Source organism: Anas acuta, chromosome Z (assembly GCF_963932015.1).
Source record: "Anas acuta chromosome Z, bAnaAcu1.1, whole genome shotgun sequence".
Lineage (NCBI taxonomy): Eukaryota > Metazoa > Chordata > Aves > Anseriformes > Anatidae > Anas > Anas acuta.
In genome coordinates this window covers 77,246,925-77,274,165 of record NC_089017.1, presented here as the reverse complement: position 1 = coordinate 77,274,165, position 27,241 = coordinate 77,246,925, and the positions used below count along the sequence as shown (strand labels likewise).

At 41.3% G+C, this 27,241-nt stretch overlaps 1 long non-coding RNA gene across 1 annotated transcript; it reads left to right on the top strand.

The window, feature by feature from the left end:
* LOC137848467 (uncharacterized) lies at positions 1-27,241 on the top strand. The gene is made up of 6 exons (XR_011091370.1): positions 1-397; positions 11,548-11,675; positions 20,585-20,806; positions 22,947-23,020; positions 24,268-24,477; positions 26,851-27,241. It is a non-coding gene; the product is annotated as an uncharacterized lncRNA (long non-coding RNA).

Here is a 27,241-nt window from a genome sequence, read left to right as displayed (position 1 = left end):
ACGTCATCAGCCCTCTGTAAGTACCTCAGTGAAGCTTCATAAATAGATTGGTAAATAAGGAAAAATTGGGAAAAAATCCTGTTATATCCATACAGTCCCGTTTAATGTTACCGTAGTGCGAGCATGCAAAGAGGCACCAGCGACAGTCACTCTAAAAGAAAAGTAGTCTTAAACTTCAATCTCCTGAAATTAGTTAGTATAAATTAAAACGAAGTGAAGGCGAAAGGTCGCTGGGGTTGCACTGCCACCTGCTGGGGACGGCATGGGGACGGCATGGCGAGAGGCACTTTTCCTAGAAAATAGCACGGAAATGGGTGCGTGCATTTTCCTGCTCCGTGCGAAGCTGTTCGCTGCACGTGTGTCGTACAGCAGAAATTCCGTCTTTATCCTTTCCAAGGTATGTGATTCTTTCTTGCCAAGGAAGCCGATCCTTTCTGTGTTTGACAGCGATAAAATTTTAATTATTGTACCTGCTCTTCTTAAATGAGTTTGCACCCGTCACTCAGATACAGTGTGTGTCATTATTTATATCAATTTTAAGACAAAAGGCAATGAAAAATGAATGGTAGGAATCTTAAAATTATGCTCTGTTGTCTTCATTTGGCATAACTAAACACTGGCACCTGGCTTCCTACCACTATAGGGGAAAATAAGGATTTGAGGGTGTCTTTTTTTTTTTTTTTTTTTTTTTTTTCCCATCTATTTGAACAGCCTGCTCATCAAGTGCCAAAAAGTTTTTGTGCATCTCTGAAAAGTTATGAGATCTTGCTATATGTGCTATATGCAATGATGTGCAGTCCTGGATACTGAGGCTGAAAGTAGAGGGAATTACATGATTTTATGCTTAAGGCACAGTACAGTACTATTGTGAAAAGGAACAGCAGATGAAGACAGACTGGAAAGTCAGTGTGCAGGCCAATCTCAACTCATGAGGAGAGAGACATGTCTGGAAACTACCTGTCCTAAAGATCTGCAGTCCTTGGAACCAAGAAACAGCAATCTGACTCTGACAAATGCATCCCAATTACACACAGTCTTCAATTAATTTTTAATAGACAAAACATAGCAATGTAACAATGATGATTCATGCCACAGATGCGATCAGAAGTTAAACTGAAATATGAGCTTCCACGTTGTCCTTCAATGTGTGTGCTTTTAGAAAAATACTTCATAAAAGTCTCTTGTGCATTTGTGAATTTTTGTGCTGCCTGGGAGAAATATAACTTTTCAAATAGAAAACAGGGCACTGTGTACCTCATTTCTTTAGAAATAGTCCAGATGAACTGATCAGACTTGCAGGGTGCCTCAGAAATAAAAAAATAAATAAATAAAATCTGATCAACAACCAGAGGAGTAGTTTCCAAGGTTGAAAACTCCTTTGAGAGGATGTTTTGTGCTAGCATATTTATCTGCAGGGCTCTAACTTCAGCACTGATTGCACTTGAAATCTGATGCAGAGAGAGGCACTCTCCCAGTATACAAAAAAGACCATACGACAATAACTGAAATACCAGTAATGCACAGCCCATTTAATATTTTAAAATGTATTTAGTATTATTTATAAACAGGACACAAACTGGCAAGAGAGAGATTCTGGCACAATCTGTTCATTCAACCCATATATTCTCCTGAAGTGCTGAAACATGTGCCATCTGATGAGGTCATGGTTGTTTTTACTCTTTTTCTTTATCTCTTCTCTTCTCTTCTCTTCTCTTCTCTTCTCTTCTCTTCTCTTCTCTTCTCTTCTCTTCTCTTCTCTTCTCTTCTCTTCTCTTCTCTTCTCTTCTCTTCTCTTCTCTTCTCTTCTCTTCTCTTCTCTTCTCTTCTCTTCTCTTCTCTTCTCTTCTCTTCTCTTCTCTTCTCTCCCTTGAAGAGGTTAGGAAAGATGCCATGATATATGGACAGATATCATCGCATAAGGTATCTTCTGACTTGTGCAATCAGTTGACGGGCTGATCCCCTCTTTCTCCTCATTGGGATTAGTTCAGTACCCCAAACATGACTGGATTATAAGAGTTAATTGGGCATCAATTCCAATTACTTAAACCTTTAATGCAAAAAGTCCCAGTGGCCTTGGTCCTCCTCAGGACACCACTGCGCCCACAAGTGCTGGTGGGGCTGTAGCAGCACCCCAGAACACACGTGTCACCATGCCACCAGTCAACGAGGCCCAGTCACTATCGCTCAGGGCAGAAAAAAGGGGGCAGGCTCCCGTGCCCCCTGCCAGCCTGCTGGCCATGGCCATGGGATGGGCTGGCTTGAGGCAAGCCCCAGGACATCAGATGGCAAGTCTTGGAGGATCCCATGCAAAGGGCACAAGAGACCCAAACCTCTCCCTGATGCCTCCTCTGATTCTTGGATTCTCTGATTGCGTAGTACTTTTCTCTCTGGACTGTGTTTCAGAGCAGGGAATTTGTTATTTTCCACCTAACCTGCCATTTTTACCTTCCTGAATGTAAATTTCTGGTCTGCCCTAGAGACAGAGCCCAGACTGCAGGGTCAAGGACAATGTGGGTGTATCTCTATTGACACTCACCCTTTAGGGCTGCTACTGATTGACAAGGGAGGACTGATGTCTGAGGAGTTCCTGGTGAACTACAACTGAGTTGGGGAAAAGGCTGCTCCACCAAATTTCTCTCCAGCTGTTCTCTCTCTAAAAGAAAGTTTTGACTCCTAGTCAGACTCAGATTCCTTACTGTGCTGTTCTTAGAATGCACTGTGATACATCCTTTCCCCAGGAGGGATTTCCAGGGGTACCTGCTTGAAGGCAGTACCTCCCTTTTTTTGTGGGAGCTGTCCAGGTGAAGGAACAGTAACCCCCAGGGGCAATTGCAGGAGGAGGGCATACCCACTGCTGTACAGGGAAGTCCAATAATTAATAACAACAACAACAACAACAACAACAACAACAACAACAACAACAACAACAATAATAATAATAATAATAATAATAATAATAATAATAATAAATTAGCTGTATTCCTTCAGGTATGATTTGCTGCTCAGCTTGAGTGTTTGTCCAAGTTTACTTAAAGCACTGGAAAACCTCCTCTGAATATGTTGTCCTTTCTGTCTGCATGTCTTGAGGTCTTTTGGTGTTACATTCCCCAGGGAATCCAATGTACTGCACTTGCAATGCAACAAGCAGAGTTCCTTTGTAGTTCTTTATCGACAGACTGGGGAAAACTGGCCAGGATCTTCCTTCCCCAGGTAGGATTTTCAGGGATAAACAGGGATAAACTGCATAAACCGCAATGAAGGCATTGTCAAAATTTTTTTAGAAGCAAACAAGATTGCATGCAGCTATATTTTTTGCCATCTAATGCAAGCCAAAGCAACAAAACAAAACAAAACAGAACAAACAAACAAACAACAGAAAAACAAGATGCCACACAAAGCCTTTGTAGTTTGTTGAGATGTTCTGTCAACAGCTGCAGACTGCTGCAGTCCTAACCTTCCTCAGCCTGACTATTACAGGAAATGTGACAGAGACTGCATACACGACATAAGTACAAGTTCATATCAGAAAAAAAGCCTGTAGAAAAATGTCTGCTTGATTTAGCAGAAAAATCTTCTTGTCCTAGCTTACTGTCAGATCTCTATGCTTCACCCACCTTTTGCATTTTTGGGACTTTTTCTGTTTTTTGATACTCAGGGAAACATCTACCCTGGGTTAATTATTGCACTGGCATCGATGCTGTGAAGTCAGCAGGTCTAGAGGAAGAGAAGCGTGGGGAAGCACAGAATGAGAGACAGAGGTGCATCAATTCCCAGCAACTCTGGCCCCAGGGGAACAGGCGTCCAGGGCAGGAGAGGGCCAGCTGTGGCAAAGCCGTCTTCATCCTGGGCAGTGCTCCCTGTGTATTGCTGAGGATCTCTGCGATTTCAGCCCAAAGACCTTCCTACAGGTTTCACTTGTAGATTGGCATCCAACTGGACAGCGTGCCTTGCAGCCTGCAGAAACTGTGTGCTTGTGTGAGAAATGCGAGTTTTGTGTTGTTTCCCATTCTCCCTTCCAATGCAGCAATGTGCCCATCATCTGACCTTTCTGTACTCAGCATTAATTCCCATTAAAATGAAAATTAAACATACATTAAGGAAAAACGTGAGTGTGAAATTAATCCACATAGACTGTAATTTGACACATTGTAAAATTTTTCAGGCAAGACCAGGAAGACAGCATGTGATTAATCTGGTATGCAAATTTAAGCCTGTTAGCAATTCATGCTATCAAATATGAATAAGACAGTGACAAAGCTAAGGTTTATTCCTGGGTGATATGAAGTAATCCATCTCAGTCCTTGTGAGATATTCTGGGAGACAGCGGCCCCAGCAAACAAAAGCTTTGAGAGGGGTTTTCAGAGGCAAACTAAAAGTTTGCAAGGAGACAATTTAAAAGTGACATGGCTGCTGGGCAAGTCAGTGCATCCTGTGCCTCTCACTCATGAAGGAAGAGAAATAGGGCAAGAAAATATGTAGCTGTGCACTTATTAGGGATCTTTGCTGCCAGCCTGAAGGGAGGTGGATGCTCTCAGAGAACCAAGGTCCAGTTAACTTCTGGTTAGACAAAAAAAGAAAAAGAAGAGAGGAAATGGATAAATAGATTAAAGAGCTCATGGATTTTTTCCCTGCATTTTCCTTCTTCTGACAAAAGATTTCCTGAAGTTTTGCCCCTTCTGTTATTTCTTATGGACAGATGTTAGTTTTGAAATCTTTCGCACAAACACTCGAATCTCCACTGCTGCCACTGACACTCTGGCATAAAATATGGGTAATCTTGGGACCTTCATGCTCCTCCAAATTCTGTCACTTGCCAGTAGCACAGCTCTACCATTGCTGCACTCAGTCAGGGGTTGAAATTCCTGCCAGAAGTCCTGGGTCAATTTGTGCTGCTTCTCAGGGGCGCAGGGCACTCCCACTTCAGCCCTGTAGCAAAAAGGGCTCAATGTGAGAAATTGGATTGTACCAGAAAGGGTCCAACAGAGAAATACTGCATGATTTTCAGTCCAGGTAACCCAGAGTGATTTTACTTTTTTTTTTTTTTTTTTTTTTTTTTTTTTTAATGCAGAGTGATCCTCTTTCAGAGTAAGAAATGTGGCATTTTTCATCTGCTGTTTGTTGGCACCAGTGGTGTTTTGCATTCAGCCCCAGTCTCACACACTAGATTTCCCCATCCTATACTGAAAGACTCCATATGAGTGCAATGGTGGTTTTTGTGGCCTTCAAACCGGTTATAAAAATCAGTATTAAAAAAGAAAGCAAGCATGACAATGTCAAACATATCTGTTGCTGAAGAGCCAGCAGCAAACAAGGCTTGGAAATCCAACTTAGGGAAGAAAGAGGCTCTTTGCTGCCTTACTGGGAGAGACAGAGGGGCTGCATTTGTAACATTAGATTCTGTAATGTTTACTGTGAAAAAACTCTGGTCTCTCCTTGGCACTGTAACCTTTCTTCCTCTATTTTTAACCAAGTTCCAAAGGCTAAACAGTGTGCGTGAGGGAAAGAGAAAATGAACACATCAGCTATAAATCAATCGTTTTTCCTAGAGCTTCATCTGCATGCAGAAACAGACATGGGCTCAGCAAAAGCTGGACACCCTACAGTGCTCAGCAGCTTCCAAAGGGGCTGGAGCATCTCCTTCCCTTGCCTGCCCTGTGCAAGGCCACACCGCAGCTTTGGTTTGTAATAAGGGTGGGTCGCTGACTGGCAGCCCAGCCAGTGTTCATCTTTCCATTTTCTCCCCAAAGTGCTCACCTTGTAGCCATGGCAACTCACTGCTGGGTGCGGGCAGACCCTGTGCTGGCTCTTGCCAACCGCTGCGAGCTGCAGCATCCCCTTGCAGGCTGCTGCCTGGTGCTGGTGCCCAGGCCATGGGGTGGGCAGAGAGGCTGGAGGAGACACCTGATTATGTCTGGGCATAGAAAAGGTACCATTCTGCTCGGAAGGGCGATTAGCAAAACTTGGTTTTGCTGCTGTCACACAGAGCCTTCTGCCACAGTACGTATTCTGTCTTAATTAGTCTTCCGTTAAGATGTATACGCTGGGGAGAAAAAGGGATTTAATCCTGCTGCAACATAAGGTTTGAAGACATTATAAGAAGGGACTTGCACAGCCTGGGATTTTGTTCCTAGGCTTTTTGCAGTTGTTGGTTATTACAGTCATTTGTCTGCACTAGTCAGGTTGTTCTTTAATATGTTTTCCTGCTGTCTTACTAGCCTACCTCACTGAAAATTCCATAATGATGATTTCTGAATGAAAATTGTTAGTTATGACTTTCGGTAGGTTCCTATTCATTTGCACATATAGTAGTCTCTGGGCTCCCTGGGGAGCCAGTTTAGCTTTGCTGAAAGAGACATTACTACACCCGCAGATCAACAATTTCCAAAGGCTGGCTAAAAGTCTTCACAAGCATCTCATATCTCCCTGGCCTCAGTGTCTGTAGTACTTTATGTGCTTAAGTACCTATCTTTGGCTGGCATACCGAGCATTTCCACAGATATAATGACATTCCAGTAAAACAACAGTTCTCCAGGTTCACATAACCATTACTGCGGTCTAGATGGGAAAATGAGGCTGGACTGGCTGAAAAGGTGATGACACTGGTGACACAGAGTAATCCATAGAATAACTTTATATCATCCAAAGAGAGAGGTCTGTGGGCAGATTGTTGATGCTGCCATGTGGAGCAGCAGAGGCTTGTACTTTCTGCCGTAGCTCTGTTTGTCTCTTGTGGAGGTGGACAAATGAACTTCATATATCTGTAGCTGTAGTCACCAGAGCCATGCAGTAAAGTGAAAATATGTTGTAACTATATCTCACCAGGAAACTAAGTTTAGTCTTGACTTTGTGTAGAAAAATGTGTTTTTTAGAAAAATCAACAACCAGGATCCTTGTCATATATTATCAGCAATTTCCTTTAGACTCCTAGCCTTTCTGTGGCATTATTTCTATTTAGTTAAGAGATGCATCTGTTCACTGCTATGCAATAACAACAGGGAGGAAATCACCACCACATATCCAGCGCAAATTTATTGATTAATTTCATAGACCAGTTTTCAAAACTCGAAGTAAAACTGTCATTTTCTCTCAAACGAGCCTGAATTCAGTGGGTAAAAGCACTATGCCAACCAACATTGTTCCTTAAAATAAAAATTGAATTATCTCCTAAAGCAAAATGTAACAAGATGCCTATTTTGCAAACAGTTCAAAATAATTCAGATGGGACTATTTCCAAGCAATTTCTTCTTTGTGAATGAAAAAGAAAACGTCTGCAGTGAGGGAGAGCTATATATAGTGTCAGTACCAAGTGAAAATAACACATTTGTACCACACAGGTTGTTCCCCCAGAATGATTCTAACTCTGGCTGTCATTACAATTGCTCCTCATTGCACTTGCAAATGCATTGAGACTAAATTTGCATTTAGCTTGCATGGAACCATTTGCATGTAATGAAGAATCTGATTAATTCTGCTCAGATTTTGTTTGTTTGTTTTCATGGTTACACCAGAAGCTCATATGTCCTGCAAGTAAGAAGCATGGAATCTGATAGATGCATGGTAGCCGTACTGGATCATGGCTATATGTCAGTATTTTCAGTGTATTTACCTTTCTTGGAATCTGTAACAATATTGTATTTTTAATACATGCTTCAGACCTTTATTGCAGCTATTTGTATGCTTAGAGAACAAGGAATTGTCAATATACATATGTAAGGATTTTGAGCACATTTCCAGTGTTTGCATATTCTCCTGTAGAGAAGAATAGACAAACAAAAGCAAACAAGCCGCTGATAAAGAAGGTCAAATTCCAAAATGAAAACTATTCTGCTGTGCAGATGGTTTATTCACCTTTCCAGCTTCTTACAGGTGCTACCTAGAAGAGTAACACATGGAGCAAGGGCGACACACTGTGATAATCTAAGAGAAATACAGGATTCTTTATTTTATTTTATTTTATTTTCATTTTTTCAATTGGATGTTATCTCCTAGTTGGTCAGAATCATCACAGATCCACGATAAATGAATTTTTCTCATTGCGAGTTAAGGCCACGTGAATGTGCTCTTCCACAGTATATGTGACTATCCAGTGACAGCATTTCATCAGGAACAAGCTGCTGGAGTTCCAGCAAATGGAAAATGGGGAGAGAATGAGCTATCTGACACACAAGCTCTGTTCATCTCAACAAGACTTTGTGCTCTCTTAGGGAACAAAAAAAGCAATTCTAAAATTTAAGAAAAAAAAAAAAAAAGTTAAAAAAAAGTCACAGGTTAAATCCAGTAAAACAAGTTGCTCCATTATCCTAGGGATTATTTTTTGATAGTGTTGTGCCTTTTGTTTGATTCTTTTTTATTGACTTACATTAAGGTTGAAGCAAGATATCATGAGAGACATCTGGAGAAGATTCAGCCTTTTATATGTCAAAATGCCCTTCTTGACGTCAAAACATACACATAGGAGAGAAACTTAACAGGACATTCTCTGGAACCTAATAAAACATGATCCCTGAAAGTTTTACTTTAAACTAATACCAGTTATAATGGCAACTGATAACAGTTAGGAGATATACCTATTATGGGTAGTTCATATGGCTTTCTTTCTTTCAGTCTGTTGTCCTTCTCATATACCTAGACAAAAAGATGAAAACAGACTTTGAAAACAGATTTTCAAAAGCTTCAAAGGTCTTTCAGAAACCAGGCTAAAATAATGAGATAGAGTTTGCTTTATGAAAACACTATTCAGAAAAATAAATACATTTAGCAATAGTTAGCATGTTAGACAAGATTTCCTGTTCCCTAGTTTTGCTTTGGGTTTTGGCTGCCTTTTAGACGAGGCTTAATCTTGCATTTCTGTCATATGTGAACCCTTAGCGGGTCATGAACTGTGGCTTCTGTGAAGGAAAGTTGTTGCTATTAACCTGATGATTCAGAGTACAGACAGCCTATGCCATCCTCAAAGAGGACACGCTACCAAAAGACCTACTTTTGGTAGGTCTTTCGGAGTAGTATACTGTTGGAGTAGTATACTTGCTGAGGAAGAGCCTCCAAGGTGCTTGACAATGATGAAGTAGAGCTGTTCATCTCTCAGAAGCACACGAGTCTGACCTTCGTCCTGGAACTACAGTTTAATGGCATTCCTTGGTTTCTAACACTTGCAGTAATACAAGTGTTTCTGACAAAGAAAAAGAAGAGAAGAGAGAAAAGAAAAGAAAAGAAAAGAAAAGAAAAGAAAAGAAAAGAAAAGAAAAGAAAAGAAAAGAAAAGAAAAGAAAAGAAAAGAAAAGAAAAGAAAAGAAAAGAAAAGAAAAGAAAAGAAAAGAAAAGAAAAGAAAAGAAAAGAAAAGAAAAGAAAAGAAAAGAAAAAGGACATACCAATGTGGGAAGTACTTCTCTTGAATAAACTACTTTTTGAGAGATGTTCCTCAAATTAAGATGAGAAACCTCATATCAGTTCTCATTATGCCTTCCTGTCAAAAGCAGAGGTTTTCCCATGTAATGTGACATTAACACCAATTACATAAATACCTACTGCATCTTTACTTTGCATCTGCTTTGCATTATTTACCACTACAGGTTCTATTGTGAAGCTTCATTTATCATTTGCATCCTACAGAAGCAACAAAACTAGAGAGCAAAGGAATTTAACTACTATATCTGCAAGTGATCTGCGTTTTTCAGGCATGGGGACTATATTCCAGAACAAATTTTATTCTGAAAATCTTTCCTCAGGAATCTCCGCTGTTAATGGTACCTGTATCTCTTTCTGCACCAAAAAAAAAAAAATAATGAACAATAACAGCTGATCTTACAATGTATTTCCTTTCCAACTTTTCCACTTTTAAAATCTCACATTATATATTGATATTTTGAGTGGCTGATACCAAGCTATTTTTTTTTTTTCTGGATCTTTGCAAACACTCCAGCCTGTTGGTGGAAATACGCCTATAACTATTCATGTGGGTTTGTGCTGGTGGTGTTGGTGGTGGTGGGAGGGGGAATGTTGTTTGTTTTGGTTTGGTTTGGTTTGGTTTCATTTTGTTTTATATAAAAATGTTATTTTGGACGAGTGAAGCTATTATCTCCCTGCTGTTGTAGTCAAACCCTAAGGGACAGGCTCACCTGGGTGTGTAGTGGGCACAGTGCTACTGACAGTCAGTAGGGATCAGTGGCACCACAGATTGACTTGGAGCAGTGCAGTGTACAGAAGTTTTGATCCTGCCATCTTGTGTGTGTGTGCACACGAGCACCAAGCAGTCGTGCTGGTTACAGTTGCATCCAGCCTTGACAAAAACGGTACAAAATGTGGTTTCTCAGACTGAACATAACATAGCAAGCCTGGTTCACTTCAGGAAAAGTCTGGTTCAAAAATGAAGTCCTGCTTGACAAAAGTCAGCAAAATACTTTCTTCTGATTTTTGTGGAGACAGGGTTTCAAATTTGTCTTTCATGCCACCTTCCTGCCACGTTTCTTCCTGCACTGCCCATCATCTCTGCTGCCAGTCTGTTAACATGCCTTTTGCACCGGTTTCATTTAAGAATTCTTTATGCCTGTTTGTCCAGTTTCTGTGTTCTGTCAAGCTGCAAACATCTAAAAAACACCTGTGGCCTTTTCTACCCTTTCCAGGCACAGTTCAGACAGAGCTATGCAGTCTTCAATAGTACAGTAAAATTGTACTTGTGCCATGAAAAAGCTGTGCAGTGCTTACTCCAAACCTTAAGTGAAACTGGTTCTCCACAATCTGTAACATACATGTATATCCCATTGCATTTAGTAAAAGACGTTTAGATGTAGAGCTTAGGGATATGGTTTAGCGGAGGACTGTTAGCGTTAGGTCAGAGGTTGGACTTGATGATCTTGAGGTCTCTTCCAACCTAGAAATTCTATGATTCTGTGATTCTGTGATTCTGTGACTGGAGGGACCCCAAAGTAATCTTTGCTGCATCTCTGCTTATGTTTTCTCAATATACCTTTGGGGCATGTTACTGAAAGACAATTTTTAGTGTTTTATAAAAACGTCTGTAGAAATTCGGTTTGGGAGAAGTTTCCCTCTCATATGACATGATTTGTTCTCTATACACTCTGCTTGTGAAGCTACAGCTGCAGTGATTTGGAAACCGTAGGTAAAAAGGCGTGGAATGTTTTACAGTCACAATTTTTCCCTCATTTGTGCCAGGAGCAAGGACAAACTGCGTGAGCCATCTGCCTTCCCCCAGCCTGTCTGGAGCGGGAAGAGCAGCAGCCAAGAAGCTGTGTGATGGCTCTGCCCGTCATAGCCCTGGCCCTTTTTGTCTCAGCCATAGGGAAGGAGGCAGCAAATCCTGCTTCTGGCAGCACCCAGCAATGTCACTGTGCTCCTGACTGCAGTGCAAGCATTCCTGTCTCATCTGAATAATGGGTTAATGATGGGTTCTGTGCTTAAAATTGCTTAATGTACATAAAAGTCTTGAGTGCTTTGACACATGCTTTACAAGTATCAGTAGGAGGCGTAAGTTATAAAAGATAACCAAGACGGGGAAAGGATTTATTTATTTATTTATTTTTATTTTCCAGAACAGCAACAAATACCATGACCAGTAAGAACTAACTTTGGCCTAGTCTTCTCATCTAGTACCACACAGCATTGTGGCAGAGCAGTGCTCTATAACAAGAAGCGCTGAGCTTATTGCACAAAGACTCAGGTAAGCCAAAAGAAGTATTATCTTCATTACCCTCAAGCAGGCCAGGCAGATGTTATCAGGAAATGTCTGGCAGTCATGGACTGCTTTGTGTCTTTGTTCTGCATTAACATGCTTCAGCAGAACAGGAGAAGACAAGGAGCTCCATCAGAATGGACCCTGTAAGTGACAGGGAGAACACGTCTCTATTTTTTTTTCCTGAGAAATAAATAAATAATTCACCAAAAGCAAACTTTAGAGACTGAGTTAAATTCCTCACCATTCCCTTTAGGACAAGTTTTTAAAATGTGTAGTACTTTGGTGAAGTCAGGAGGGGCATCAGTAAAACTGCTACCTTGGACTTCTGGAGGGCAGACTTTGAATTGTTCAGGTCACTGGTAGGGAGGGTCCTTTGGGAGTCAGTCCTGAAGGGCAGAAAGGCCCAGGAAGTCTGGATGATCCTCAAGAAGTCTTCAAGGTGCAGGAGCAGTTCTTGTGTGCCTTAAGATGAGCTGGCAGGGAAGAAGACCAGCAGGGATGAACCAGGATCTTTTGCTGAGTATGTGGGAGAAAAACATTTTATGTCCAGTGGAAGAAGGGGCAAGCAACTTGGAGAGAGTACAAGGAAGTTGCCAACATATGAGAGAGAAAATCAGGAAGGCTAAAGCCCAGCGCGAGCTCAACCTGGCCACTATGGTTAAAGATAACAAAAAACATTTATATATATATATAGTAATGGCAAGAGGAGAACAAAGGACAATCTCTATCCTTTCCTGGACACAGAGGAGAACATGACTACTGAGGATAAGGAAAGGGCTGAATTTCTTAATGCCTTATTTACATCCATCTTTTCTAGTCAGGCCACTTGTCCTTGAGGTACTCAATCTCCTGACATGGAAGTCTAGGACAGGGAGCAGAAGAACAACCTCCTTCCCACAAACTTCGGATGGAAACCGTCAGAGGCCTGCTGCTCCACCTGGACTGTCACATGTCCATGGGGCTAAATGGAATTCACCTGAGGGTGCTGAAGAAGTTTGTGGATGTAATTGCTGGGCCGCTTTCCATCATCTATCAGTGGCCTTAGTCATCTGGAGAGGTCCCAGATGACTGGAGGCTTGCCAATGTAACAGACATCTATAAGAAGGGTCTTAAGGAGGACCTGGGGAACTACAGGCCTGTCAGCCTGACCTCAGTGCCAGGAAAGGTGGTGGAACAGGTCATCTTGACTGCTATCACACAGCTTATGTGGGACAACCAGGGGATGAGGCCCAGACAGCATGGCCTCATGAAAGTCTAGTCCTGCCTGACCAACATCATCTTCTTCTGTGACCAGGTGACCCTCCTGGTGGAAGAGAGAAAGGCTGCTGATGTAGTTTACCTAGATTTCAGCAATGCCTTTGACATGGTCTCCCATTGTATCCTCCTGGAGATGCTGGCAGACCGTGGCTTGGACAGGTACATTCTTTGCTGGGTTAGAAACTGGCTGGATGGCTGGGCCCAGAGAGTGGTGGTGAATGGAGTGAAATCCAGCTGGCGACTGGTCACCAGTGGTGTTCCCCAGGGGTCTGTGTTGGGGCCCATCCTCTTTAATATCTTTATCGATGATTTGGATGAGGGAATTGAGTGCACCTTCAGTAAATTAGCAAATGGCACCAAGCTGGGGGAAGTGTTGATCTGCCAGAGGGTAGGAAGGCCCTGCAGAGGGACCTGGGCAGGTTGGGTCAATGAGATGAGGTTCAACATGGCTAAGTGCTGGGTCCTGCACTTGGGGCACAACAACCCCATGCAGTGCTACAGGCTGGGAGCAGAGTGGCTGGAAAGCTGCGCAGAGGAAAAGGATCTGGATGTGCTGACTGATGCTCACCTGAACATGTGCCAGCAGTGTGCCCAGGGGGCCAAGAAGGCCAGTGGCATCCTGGCTTGTGTCAGGAGCAGTGCAGCCAGAAGGAGCAGGGAAGCGATTGTCCCCCTGTACTCTGCTATGGTGAGGCTGCACCTCAAGTGCTGTGTTCAGTTTTGGGGCCCTCACTACCAGATGGACATCGAGGCCCTGGAACATGTCCAGAGAAGGGCTATGAAGGTGGGGAAGGGCCTGGGACACAAGTCCTGTGAGGAGCGGCTGAGGGACCTGGGGTTGTTTGGTCTGGAGAAGAGGAGGCTCAGGGGAGACCTTAGTGCTCTCTGCAACTACCTGAAAGGAAGGTGTGGGGAGCTGGGAGTCAACCTCTCCTCACTGGTAATAAGTGATAGGACTAGAGGGAATGGCCTCAAGTTGTGCCAGGGGAGGTTTAGATTGGAAATGAGGAGATGTTTCTTCTCAGAATGAGCAGTCAGGCATTGGAATGGGTTGCCCAGGGAAGCGGTGGAGTTACCGTCCCTAGGGGTGTTCAAGGAGAGGTTGGACATGGTGCTTGGGGACATGGTTTAGTGGGTGACATTGCTAGTAGGGTGATGGTTGGACCACATGATCGTGGAGGTCTTTTCCAACCTTTATGGTTCTATGATTCTTCTAGGACCAGATGGAAACTTGTTGTATAAGTGAAGGAAAACATACTAAGGGTCCAAGCAAATTTCTTTCTAGTCCAAACAGAATTTCTTCACATGGAAACAACTTTGATCAGAGTCATTAACAAGCTAAACTACAGAAGAGCAGAACAGACCTCACTGAATTAGTGCACAAATTAAAACTGACTAATTCAATCTGAGAACACATGTGGCACTGCCCCTGGGCATCACTGCAAGTGCAGTGCCTGTAGGCAGTGCAGGAACCCCCATGTCTCCCTTGGCAGTGAAGGCTCCTTCCCTGCATTAGGACAGGGAAGCCTCTGCAAGGCAGGGCACAAACAGGAGGAGCAGAGGGCAGAGGTCTGACCAGCAAAAGGTCTGACTTCAAATCACCAGGAGCACCTCTACTAGGGTGAATACCATTCATTCAGCACAAAAGCTACATACTCAGCAGCTGTGCACAAGTTATTTGGTGTGTTACCAGTGCAACATCACCAGGATTTCTGAGATCAGATGTGAGGAAAAGATAAAGTGCTGGAAATGGATTGCCTGTAAGGGTCTCTTGAACCAAAGCCAAAGCCTACCTACTTGCAAAAAGAAAGCATATAAGGCTCTCCAATCACCTGGTTTTAAGCCAAAACCTGAAAATCTGAAGTTAATTTTCTTTTCTAGTCCACCTATGATGTTGTAATGGAACAGAAGCACTTTGCAAAAATGTCCCAGCACCATTTCTTAAAACATTTTGCCCTTGAGCAGGCAAATAACAGCAACGTCTAGGGCCAAGATATAAATTACTGATGTTTCCAGCTGCCCCATGCTATTTTATCATCCTTGCTTTAGCATCTGATTATGACGTTTGTGATTCCTTTTGTGTCGAGGCTATATACTATGCAAATTATCCAGGAAGTTTGTCATAAGAGCAGATGTCCACTGTTAGAAAGATAAGCATATCTAAATATTTTCTATCAGCTTTCTTCTTATTCATTGCATTTAGGGGTGGTCTTACAAGCCCATTCATGCACTCACAGCTGCAGCCATGCTTACCATGCTTATATGGACAATAGTTACAGCAGGAAGGAATAGAAAAAGTGGGGAAACCTCTTGGTCTACCATCTGGACAGAAATGAATTTTCCAGAACACAAACTGCTCAGGCTTTATGGCTCCCTCCACTCCTATCTTTGTCGTGACTGCCAGAATTGCTAACCTTGTACAAAGCAGCATCTGCTGCAATGCTGGGTTGTGTGTGGTGGGACTCTGGGCAGATATCATACACAAATTTGGAGGTATAATAGCATTAATAGGAAAAAGAGATGCGGAAGTACGTGGGTCATTCAACCCACTTGACATGGGGTTTGGAACATACGGATGATCTCAGGCAAAAAAAAACTTCCATTGCCTTGAAAACCCTGCATTGTCAGTTTGAGGCATAATTCCTTGTTTGCAGAGATAATGTCAATGATTGGAATAATCATCAGCCTGATCCAGATGGAAAAGTAAACACTTTATTTTCATGCTAGAGTCATGTTTGCTTAGCAGTAGCACCTGTGACACACTGAAGGATGAGCTAACACCCACGAAGTATTTCTGTTCCCACTTCTATTGTCCTTTGCAACGGAAGCTCTCACCTTTGTTTTTACTATAAATCCCTTGTAGGAGAGAGATCATCTGCAGTTCTGACTCAGACCATTAAAAGCATATTGAGAAATAACTTAGGTTTCCCAGAAGGCTAATTTACGTCAGCAAGCAGAAAGATAATCACAGTCATAAATCTTTGTCCATGTCTGTATCTCCTGATTGTTTCAAAAATATCAGGACAATACTTTCTATACCTTAAACAAATGCAGTAATTCAACTTGTTTTTCTTAACATCTGCAGTGCATAGTAGCTATGGTCTTTTACGTGTATACCAGACTACTTCCAGCATGTTGGAATTAAAAATGCTCTGTAAATTATGCATGACTTTTTAACATTCATGAATCCCATAATTTTATTTTATTGATCAGTTCTTTCCAATAATTGGCAACAACCCATGAGGAAATGAATGTTCTACATTGGGCAAATGGGAATTTCATTGGTGTAATACTGGGAAAACAAGAGATGTGCTTAGCAAGCTAAAACGTTACTGTTCTTTACATTTATCTGAGAGCAGTGTCACTGTCCTCCTGCCTGAATTTACCTGGGGGCTTCAGAGGAGTAGAAAAGCTGTTTTATTTGCTATTTAAAGGGAAGATAAGATATCCAGTAAACCCTCCATTGCTGTTAATATTAATGAAGGTAACCATACACATACCTTGACTTCTATTCTTATTAATGAAAACTAAAACACATCAGTGTAGGGATTCTAAAGGTTTTCATTGCACCTTATTTTCTTAGGACTGGCAGCCAGCCTTAGCCTCCTCTGTTCCCAGTCACACTGTGCCTTCATTTCACGCACATACCAATTAGGCACTCAGGGCATACAAGGCTCTCTTCTGGTCCTACATGCCCAAGGCACAGCAATTCTTGCTTTAGTATAAGCAAATTTACTGTGAATAATCCGGTCAGTCAAGACCATGTACTGAAGAAGAGCACTTGCCTTTGAGCCAGTTATAAAACACAAGATCCAAGAAGCATCAACGGAAGCAAAACTCGATAGCTGGGGAGGATCCACAGCCATACATCTGCAATCCTACTACCAACTTATTTTCAGATCATGGGATAAGAGAAAAAAAATCATTTTTATGAAAGATAAATCCAGTCCTCAATGAAATAAAAACGATTTCATATAGAAATGGTTACTGGTTGGATGTGATGGCTCCAAACACGTTACTGTGAGGGCAGCCAGCCTTCCTGGTGGGCCATGTAGCAGACACTTTCAGATGGTCCCACGAGGCTGCCAAAGAATAGTCATGATAAACAAAAACAAAAACAAACAAACCAAAAAGACTTCCAATGTTGATTATGGCCTCTCATGACTCAGTATGCTTATGCCTGGTGATAGAGATTTATAATCTGAGGGCAGTTAAAGGAATGTTAATTCTCCACATTCAGCTGCTAAATCTTGCAAATGTGTGATTTGGGTTCATAGCATTCTGCTTTGGGAAAAAGCCTAATTCTGTTGTATACTCTATTAAAAATGATTAGGACAACAAAGTAGATTCTGCATCACTTATTGGGTGTACATAATGAGATTGATTCACTTGTTTGATTTCCTGCTCACCAAGGAACTCTATGTTTGTTGAGTGTTACTGAATTTGTGTCCACCAGGAAAAAGAGGAGATTTAGATTTATTCTAATAAAATCTTGTATCAAGGCAAAATTAAACTGTAGAGAAGAATGAGTAATGCTTTAAAACATGGTATTAATTTCAAGTGTACATATAGCAAAAGCACTTTAACAGAAAGCACAACTTGCCTTTCACTTTTCTTCATTTTTTTTTTTCCTCCAGAGTACAAAGTAAAAGAAATATATTGACCTCAGGGTTTATTTGCTTTTGTTTGTTTGTTTGTTTGTTTTGTTTGTTTTTAATAGTTCTAAATAGTTGGGGAAAAAAAAAAAAGTGTTCCTAGAAGTTGCTAAATTCTTTCACTTATGCCTCATGAGAGGTAGAAGTCTCAGTAGTCCATACTAAAATAATAAAAAAGTTACTAGGCAAAAACTACTCCCCCCGCCCCCAAAAGTACAGGGTATATCAGATAGCCATGCTGACAGAGAAAACTAATCTTACATATTGGAAAGATGAATGACAAACAGGAGCATAGGCTTTAAGAGGCATAAAAAAACTCCATACTCTAAGACATCTTGGCAAATAAAATTTATAATTCAGAAACAGAAAAGGGTTACAAAGAAAACACTACAAAAGTCCACAATTGACCTTCGAAGTTTGCAAGTATTCTGAGTAGTTTCATTTGGCAACCCGTCCCCAGGCTTTGTGTGTGTGTGCAGTACCAGACATGAGCTCTACATCAGCAATCCTCAGGTGAAAGCAATATTCACAGGTGGGTTTTGTGGGGAGTCAAGTCATATACAACTTTGGCTTATAAGAGAAAACAATTCCTTATTACATATCACGTGTGAAAACTTATGTATTGATCTTTTATTTTTTTTGGGTAGCCAGGGAATGCAATGACCGTCTAAATGAACTACTTATTGATCATCCTCCTGGATACAGGGAATTACATCAATTTATCCTTTAAGAGTAATGCTTTTTCTGGCATTACATAACCACAGCAGAGTGTCCTAAGCTTAGCACTTTTTCCAACATATTTAATCTTTATAATAACTTTGCGACTATGCAGAGCTCTTCATAAATATTTAATCCAAATTATTCTGCAGACAAAAGCACCAGAGAAGAGTCAGAAAGTGACTCACAGTTTCTTAATCAGAGATGAGTGACTAGGCAGCTCTGATGTCGCAGTGGGAGCAGGTTATTGGTGTTGATTAAATCATCTGAGAATGAATCCCATCTGCAGTTGTGGGCCAAATCCTGGCTTGAGCAGGTGGCAAGCCATGCCGAGGCAGTGTGCACTGAGGATCTGCTGTTCTGCTGCAGTTCTGCGGCAAAATGCAGAATAACAGTGCTGTCCTTGGCACACGGGGCTTCGTGATTATTAAAACTTTTCCCTCCACAGCAACAGAAAAAAAAAAAATCAATTCTGACACAGATGAACAGCAAGAAGGTGTGACTTCTTTCTAGTGTTTAATTTGTGTTATATAAATGCACGTAGTTCAGAGCAACATGGATTAAATAGGCCTTTATAATTGATGTATGGCTCTGTTAGACACTTTGCAGTATATGCTCAAGCATTAGACAACCTAATTTGGGAAACCAAGTGTAATCTACGGATTTAAACTAGAATCCTCATCCGTGCTGGACAGAGAGTGTGCTCATATCCATTCAGGAGACAGACGTCTTTTTAATTTAAAAAGCCTTGTGGGTTAGAAAAAAAAAGTACTTCTTATGCTGTTGGATGAAGTCTTTGTGAGAAAACAAGAATAATTTCTGTAAAAGAAAATTGTATACTTTAAACTAGTACACACCACTCTAGCAGTAAAATAATGGTAAAAATAAATAATATTAACTTATTTCCACTCTCAGGAGTTTTTATCATGATATTATGGATGGAAATAAGAAAGAAAAAGTGATCACACATTAAAATAATTTATTGGTCATTAAATACTGTGTGAGGTATAGCAGTTCCTATATTCTTCTGGTATAATTTAATTGACTTTTGTTTATGCTCACATTTTCTGGATATAGATACATATATATATTTTATTGATTTGGTAGCCTACAGTAAATTCATCATATGTGCCTAATTGCAGGAAGGTTTTAAAATAACATCAAGCATTAGTCTTACCGTTTGATCTTACCCGGTTAAATGAGAGCGGGTACACTAACAGCTCTGGGGATCCTGCAAGAAATATTGGGGAAATGACATTTTCCTGAATTTGTGCAATGACATTTTCAGTGACAGCTCCTTTGCAGTCTAGGTCTCCACCACTGCCTCCCAGCCTAAAGGAAGCCAGCTCATCCAGAGATTGGCTGTGCACATGGGTGTTACAGGACCATTTTTATCCTGCTCTTTCTCCGTCTGTCCAGACATACAGACTGGTTTGTTCCTACCAGGCAAAAAGTGAGCTGAGCTGCAGCTGGCGTTAGCCTACAATGATGGTGCATCCACTCCTTCACTGACATCAACTGCGTCCATTCTTTTTCACACATGAAATCCATTTATTTACTTATTTATTTTTGTCTTGAAGTCTGGCTCTGCAAATGGCAGCAGGTCAGGAAGTGCTGCAGGAGATGGTCTGCTGCTGCAGTGACAGCCAGCCACCCCTGTTCAAGTCTCTGTCTCATGAATCTTTGTTTGAAATGGCTTAAAGAGGCTTTTGGCCATCTGAACTTCCACAGTTTATGGAAGTTTCTGCTGTGTGACACAATACAAGATTTTACTGAAAAAAATGGCAGTGCAAAGGATAGCTGAAAAGCAACCAATCACCATTATGTCAGTTTCACTGACTTATCCTTACTACATGACCCTTTCTTTTCTGGATATGTAGATAATTCTATTTACTCTTTTGTATTATGTTCTGTCTTCAAGCAAATGTTTGAGCAAAAACCTTGGAAATGAATGCAGCTATGGTCACACGTACCTTACTAAATCAAACATATACTTCTATTTGGGATAAAGCTACATTTTGAGTTGCAACACTGCCCTGGACACTATGGCTATTCAGTGATAGTTACTGCTATGAAATGCTTTCTCTGATCTTTCAGGACTGCAGGATCCCATCAATCATCAGGGAAAGTGCTGAAGTTTAGATTCAAAATTACTTTGCACTGACAGTTTAAATTAAATATGTCTTCATTATCCTGAATGGTACACAAACAAGCCTCCATAATTTCATATTAAAAATCTTTTTGTTTCTTCTTCTCTTTTCATAGAGTCATAGAATGGTTTGGATTGGAAGAGACCTTAATGATCACCTACTCCAGCCCTCCTGGCACGGGCAGGGTCACCTGCCACTAGAAATTTATTTTATCCATGCCTACCATCACTTGTCCTGCATCTGAATCAAGTGATAGCCACGTTCAGTGCCAAATATTTGATATGTTCCCTGCGAGATCTGCTGCATGCAGCTTGGTGTGATGCAAATGCTGAACAAGGTGCGTCCAGGGCTCCAGGTGAACAGAGCAGGCAGTCCTGCCTTGGTGGTTCCTACCCTTCGCAGAAAGGCTCCTTGCGTGCCTCACCAGGCTCTTCTGGTAATGATGCAGCCCTGTACTTCAATGGCACCATTAACCTGGAAATCCTCCAGCATTTTAAGGAGGAAGCCTCTTATTTTACACTTACAGTGTTTCTGTTGGGGTAAGCTCACTGGTAGCCCTTTCCCTCTCCCCCCTTTATTTTTTTTCAGCCCCACCAGGCCACTAATGAGCTTTCGTCTCCCCACCAAAACATGTCTAAAGATGTGGTGTTATGATTTATGCATGTAACAAATATGTTACGACCCTCCCATTAACTTTTATGACTAATGCGTCTTCAGGCTATCATAACAACTCCTATGGTACATAAGAAGAAGTGGAAACCCTTCGACATGAATTAATCCTTCATGTTTTATGTCTACTAAAACCCTCATTTAGCTCAGTGCTGTAGTTTCACCAAGACTTGTTATATACTGCTATGTAACCTTGATGAAATAGACACAGAAATCAAAAGAACATTGTCAGTTTGGGATGTACAGAAAATATAAACATTTGATTTTTCTGTAGGCAAAGGAAACTGAGTGGCAAAACAAAACAAAACAAAACAAAACAAAACAAAAAAACATGATTGCCTGAGCTGTTTTACTAGCCAGATTTGTGGCAACTCTGAAGGCAGATCAGTGCATTAGCTTCTGCACAGAGGGCTACTGACACCAGGACCAGGAAGGATGGGAGGTCTGCATCCCATCTGTGAAATTCATGCTTGGTGCTGTAAGGTAAAATGGAAGCCCCAAGAGGGCAGGTTGAGTTGGACCGGTGACTCTGCTCCCATGTGGCCTGAAACCTGAAAGAGCCTTTCTTGCACAGAAGACATGCCACCCTCCTTGTCCACCCACACTTTGCTTCTGTCCAAGGCACTGAAGTGGCTTTTATTGTCTCTCTGCAAGAAACGCTATGTGTTTCTCTGCCTCACACATATACCAGTTTTCAAAGCTCTGCAAGATCCAAAGCAAGAAAGTAAAATATAAAGGCAAGATACTGCTGTTTTATTCCCTGTGTCATGCTAAAGGGGAAAAAAGGCATTATAAATTGCTGCAAGCAGAAGAGCAGGCTGTTGTGTTCAATGCTAGTTTTATGATGCTGAGGTGAAGTTAATATGACTCACTCCTATAACTTACATGGGCATGACACAGACTTTTGACATTTAATATTTTCTTTTTTACTTACCAAAAGTTATAATTACCTCTTGAAAGCTTGGATCCGCTTTATTTTCCTAACATTTAGTCCCTTTATGCTTGGCATTTTGCCATTTTTCCAATGTACATATTCCATCTGGGTACTTTTCTGGCCCTTAGTGCTGCAGTAGCTAAGTGCTTAAAGGATTTATAGATTTTATTTCATGGCAATTTTTCATGGCATTTATCTCATATTGTACATGGCAATTAGAGACCCGTGGAGTCATTGCAGCAGGTCACAGTCACACAGACATTGTATGGCACAACAAGGAACAGGGCTAGTTTAGGTGCACATTGTATTTCAGTTATGGGATCTGGTCTGTGCTTAAGCTCAAATTCCTTTTTAGTCTGGACTGTTTGGAAAGACGTGATGTTTAAGAGGTCTGAAAAATTGCATGGAGGAGAAAAGCCAGGCTAACTTTATGCATAAAGTGAATCCCATCCAGTGTCTATTGCTGGCTAACATTTTTAAGCAGGATGTTGTGTCTTAGAAACAACACTACCTCATTCTCTTATAATGGCCAGTTCAAACAAATCAAAGTGCAAGTTAAAAAATATTTTTCATCCCCTCCCCCCCTTTTTTTTTTTTCACCTTACCTTGCTTTTTAGAAAAACTTCTATGAAAAATATTTGCATTTAAACATATATAAAATATGTTTAGTGTTTCCATGAAGATTCAACCTTTCTGAGCCCAATGTTGTTTTTCCTACTGCCTGTTTTGAGAGATGAAAGGTATCTTTACCATGCCAGAACATGTAGCTGCTGCTGTCTTTCACAAGGTAATAGTAAAAAAAAGGAGGCAACTGAAGAGGATAACTATTTTTTACTGCACAGAGAAAAACAGAATATTTCATTTGTCTTGTCAGCCTTGAAGACTAAGCAATCCAACAAGAAAACATTATTGGTCATGAGGCAGCGCTTGATCGCCAACAAATCACATGTATGTAGCTCGTGCCTAGACTGTGTATTGCCCTAAATAATTGCTAACCTTTCATTTCTTAATCTCTTGAGGAAGGGGTGTTCTCACTGAGAGAAATGCATCCTGTGTACCTATCAAGCCGTTTCATTTCCTTCTTGAGAGCCTTACCCTCTGTGCTCTTTCTATTGTTAGACATGGACTGGAAAGACAGAAGAAGACAGGACAGCCATTTGCAGCTGTTGGAGGAATCCTTGGCCCATACTAGCAGCAGCAGTAAGGGGTCTCTCAGAACCTCAGTTTTTATTTTTCTAAAAAAGGAGGTATAGGTGGGTGGGAATAATGCAGAGCACCCACTGGGCTCTGGCAAGGAGCTATTGAGTGCTGCGCTAGGTACAGATGTGTGCTTATAGCTGCTCTGCAAAGACACTGAGCACGCTGTGCACAATCCACTGATGCTTTTGCAGTCCAGGCAAGGATGGAATTAATAAATGATGAAGAAGCAAATTTCAGGTGCATCCCGGTGGGCAAAATCTGCAAGATGGACTGCTTGTGAGATGGACTTGGGTAAATTGGTTCAATTTTCTGTGCCTCTTGATCCAAGAATGGTAGAAAAATAAAATAAAATGGAGTTCTTTTGTAATAAGCATTGTAATAACCATTACTAGTAATAGCTTACTACAAAATGCTCTATGAGAAGCATGGTGCATTGCTATCTATAGTCCTTTTTTTTTTTTTTTTTTTTTTTTTACCTAGGACATTCTCCATAGTTTTGCATGCCAAATAATTTTGCCTAATTTAAAGCTTATTTTCCTCGTTGCGTATAAAATTATTATTTTAAAATGCTTCTTTCCTTTCAACAGGGTATTAGAGTGCTGTGTGCATCAAGGATACTATTGACATATTCAGTGAGATATTTTTAGCCTAGTGGAAAAAAAATAAAATCTTGAGAAAGGTCAGTTCTTTCACTGTGCTAATTAAATTGCTTTGGAAGGAGATTATATCACGATGGTGACCAGCAAGCTAGCCAGAACAGACACCATTCTGTAGTAGGTAGCTTTTGTGAAAGTGTTGGTCTAAGAATGGCTTGCAGAGATAGGCAAATATGCTAATAGATTGCCCGTGAGTCATTCAACGGGTTTCTTCCTTTGATGTTTTCATTTCACAAATGCAGGGAAAACAGCCATATCTCTCAAAAAGAGATCATTTCCATCCAGTTTCTGTTACATTTTTTGTTAACTAAGTGCAGCATTGTATATGTCCTTTTTCAGTAACAGAATGTACTGTTAAATGGAAGCCTGCATGGTGATGCCTGTTAATCACTGTCATCTACAAGCCTGAATTTATGGAATGTATGTCTCTAATGCAACTTTTGAAACACGAGGATAGTCTGAACAAATGAGGAGGTGCAAAGCAAACAAACTAATCCAGAGCTACCACAAGGTGGGGTTAGGTCATTTACGATCTGACCAGTCCACAAGGTGAGTTAGTAGTCACGTCAGCCTTCACTTTCTTCTCTGAATCCTCTACACTTCCCTAATATGCATTTTCTCGTTACAAAATTGTCTCCTTTGTTAGGAGAATTCTGTTCAGACACCTTCCTATTCTGTGTCCACCGATGATTATTGCAACACCCATCCCCCAGTCCTGTTTTTCTGGGCTGTGTGGCTGTGCACGTCAGCACAAGCCTCTGCTCTCTGATTTCTGACTGCGGAGAGACAAGCAACTAATTTTTCCAAAAGCTTCTGCCGATCCCCTACAGAGTACTTTGGTAGTTTAGCAAGGACATTGGCTGCTAAAAACGAGTTTGGTTGCTGCTTAATTAATGGCATAAGGACTGTGTAATCCACTCAACCAGGTGACTGTTACATTCAAATCACCGTAAACACGTCTGAACACTTCTCTGTGCAGACAGCACAAGTTGTCAAGGATATGTGTCTTGCGGTAGGGGAATTTGACCTCTTGCATGAGACTGTCACTGCCTTTTGAGACCCAGATTTTAATAAACATCTGCACAAAGCAAGTTGTTAACTCTAAATTAAGGTACCGTTTTAAATACAGCAACTAGGAAGATGAAATTGAGGGAGGGTAGCCTGCATATAACATGCCCAATGACAGTTCCCAGAGTCGGTGTGATGAGTCCAGGAACAAATGATTTTGCAGGAAAATACCAAGAGTCAGGTCCAGGTGCCAAATTCAGGGACCCAGCAAAAAGAGACTGTGGTTGGAGATACGAAAGGGATTGGCTGGGATTTCTTTTGGGAAGATCAGATTTCTGATCTTACATTACCTGTGAAATACTGAAAATACTATCTATAAATTCAAATTGATTGCCAAAGTCTGGTGTCAGTTGTCAGACTTGCTGAAAATGTATCTTCACCCACCTGGACACAGATGTGTAGGAGGTTTTTAAAGGAAATCTCTATGGATGAGCTGTCCCCGCCGCAGACCAGGGGGTCCTGCTCCCAGCATCGCATGGCAGTGACAAATGGCCACTCCAGGGTGTCTTCTCAAAGGCTTCTTGGTTGGGTGTGCTTCTAAGAACGTTTTACAGCAGCTATAATTACATGGTAGAGCATAAACTAACAAGCTGCATCTACTCAGTATTAAGGATTAATGATCTGAACTCTTAGTACTTACTTCCCCACAGGGTAGCAAATTCACCAAAATCATGCTTCAATAAATGCAAAAAATATGATACATAGCAGATGTAGAATGTATGCATAGAAAGAAGGTTCTTATCCTTCTTGTCCCATTATCTGACACAGGACATGGCTTAAATGGTCTGCAGTTTCACCCACCTGAGCACCCACCTAAGATGCAGATTTACTGACCACTGTGATACAGACCTCACTGTGTGCTCCCCAGAGGTGTTTATTCCCTTCTTTCACACCGTCCTCACCGCCTCTCTCTCACCATCCACCTCATCTTTTTCTTATGGGTGACACAGTGTTTCCTGTACACCTGAGCCCCACCACAAAATGGGCTCCTCACCTATGCTTCCCTGTTGACGCTGCTCTGTCATGCTTTTTTTGGCAAGGCTGTAGTGTTTCTCACACCTTGGACTCTTACCATCTGTCTGTGCTTGGGCCTCGCTTCTGAATTATAAAAGACTGGGATGTGCTGTGGTCCTGTCTGCCTACTCCTTTGATCTCTCTGGCATACACCTGGTGCTCATGGACGGACCGCAGGCTCCTTGCAAGCTCCCTGGTTCCAGTTGGCTGGGACTTGCTTAGCCAATCTGCTTCCATTTGTCCTTGTGTGCTGGTTTTTGAGCCTTGGTAAACTGGTAAAAATGAAAAAATAAAAATAAAAAAATATATAAAAAAATAATAAAAAGTGTATCAGAGTATGGGCTATTAAAAAAATATAATAATTAAAATAAAAAAATAAATAATAATAATAATAAAAAAAAAACAGCTTCCAGCTTTTTGGAGCTTCTGGTAGAATCACATCTTTCCCATCACGTCTCTGACTAGGCAGTGCTTACTTTGATGCTGGCTCAGTTCACCGCTGTGATGAATCAGAGTGGAAGGAGATTATGCCCCCTCACTGAGGTGGACTTCAGTCTAAAGAGACTTGCCACTTCAAAGTGAGCCCCAATCTCTGCTTTGGGTCACTTGAGCAGGACATTGACCAGCAACAGCAAATCCTCAGACACCCTGTAGCTCCTCAGCAAGCCTATGAGCTTGTAAAACACTTGAAAACAGGGTATGAATTCTGACCATGAATGTAAATGTACTTTTCAGGTGGGGTTTTTGTGGCTAGTTTTAGTGAAAGCTGCTTGAAAACACTGCTCTTCCTTACCTGTTTAGCAGCTACCTCAAGGAGTGTTTTTATTTGCATCCCTGCAGGACTGAAGTGCTCCAGAGCTGCCCTGGTCCCCAGCTGCCAGAGTCCACCTGGCAGCTAAACAAGCAGTGGGCTCCTCCTCTCCTGGAGACAAACCCAGTCCTCAGGCTCACTCCCCAGCTAAGACATCTGTATTCTGAAAATAGGCCGAAGATTTCTTATTATGTTGTTTCTCTGGCTGTTTGTGTAAGTAAATCTTGTAGTCAGGCAATGCATGAACAGTTTGGCACATATAATTTTCTCAATGTATTCAGATGTAGTGCCCTGAATACTAAGCATTGTGCTCTCATCAGTGGAAATGCCTGATTGTGAATGTTGTGTTGCTTTTTTTTTTTTTTTTTCTCTTGGCAGTTGGGGTTATATGTAAATTTTGCACTTATGCATACATTTCAA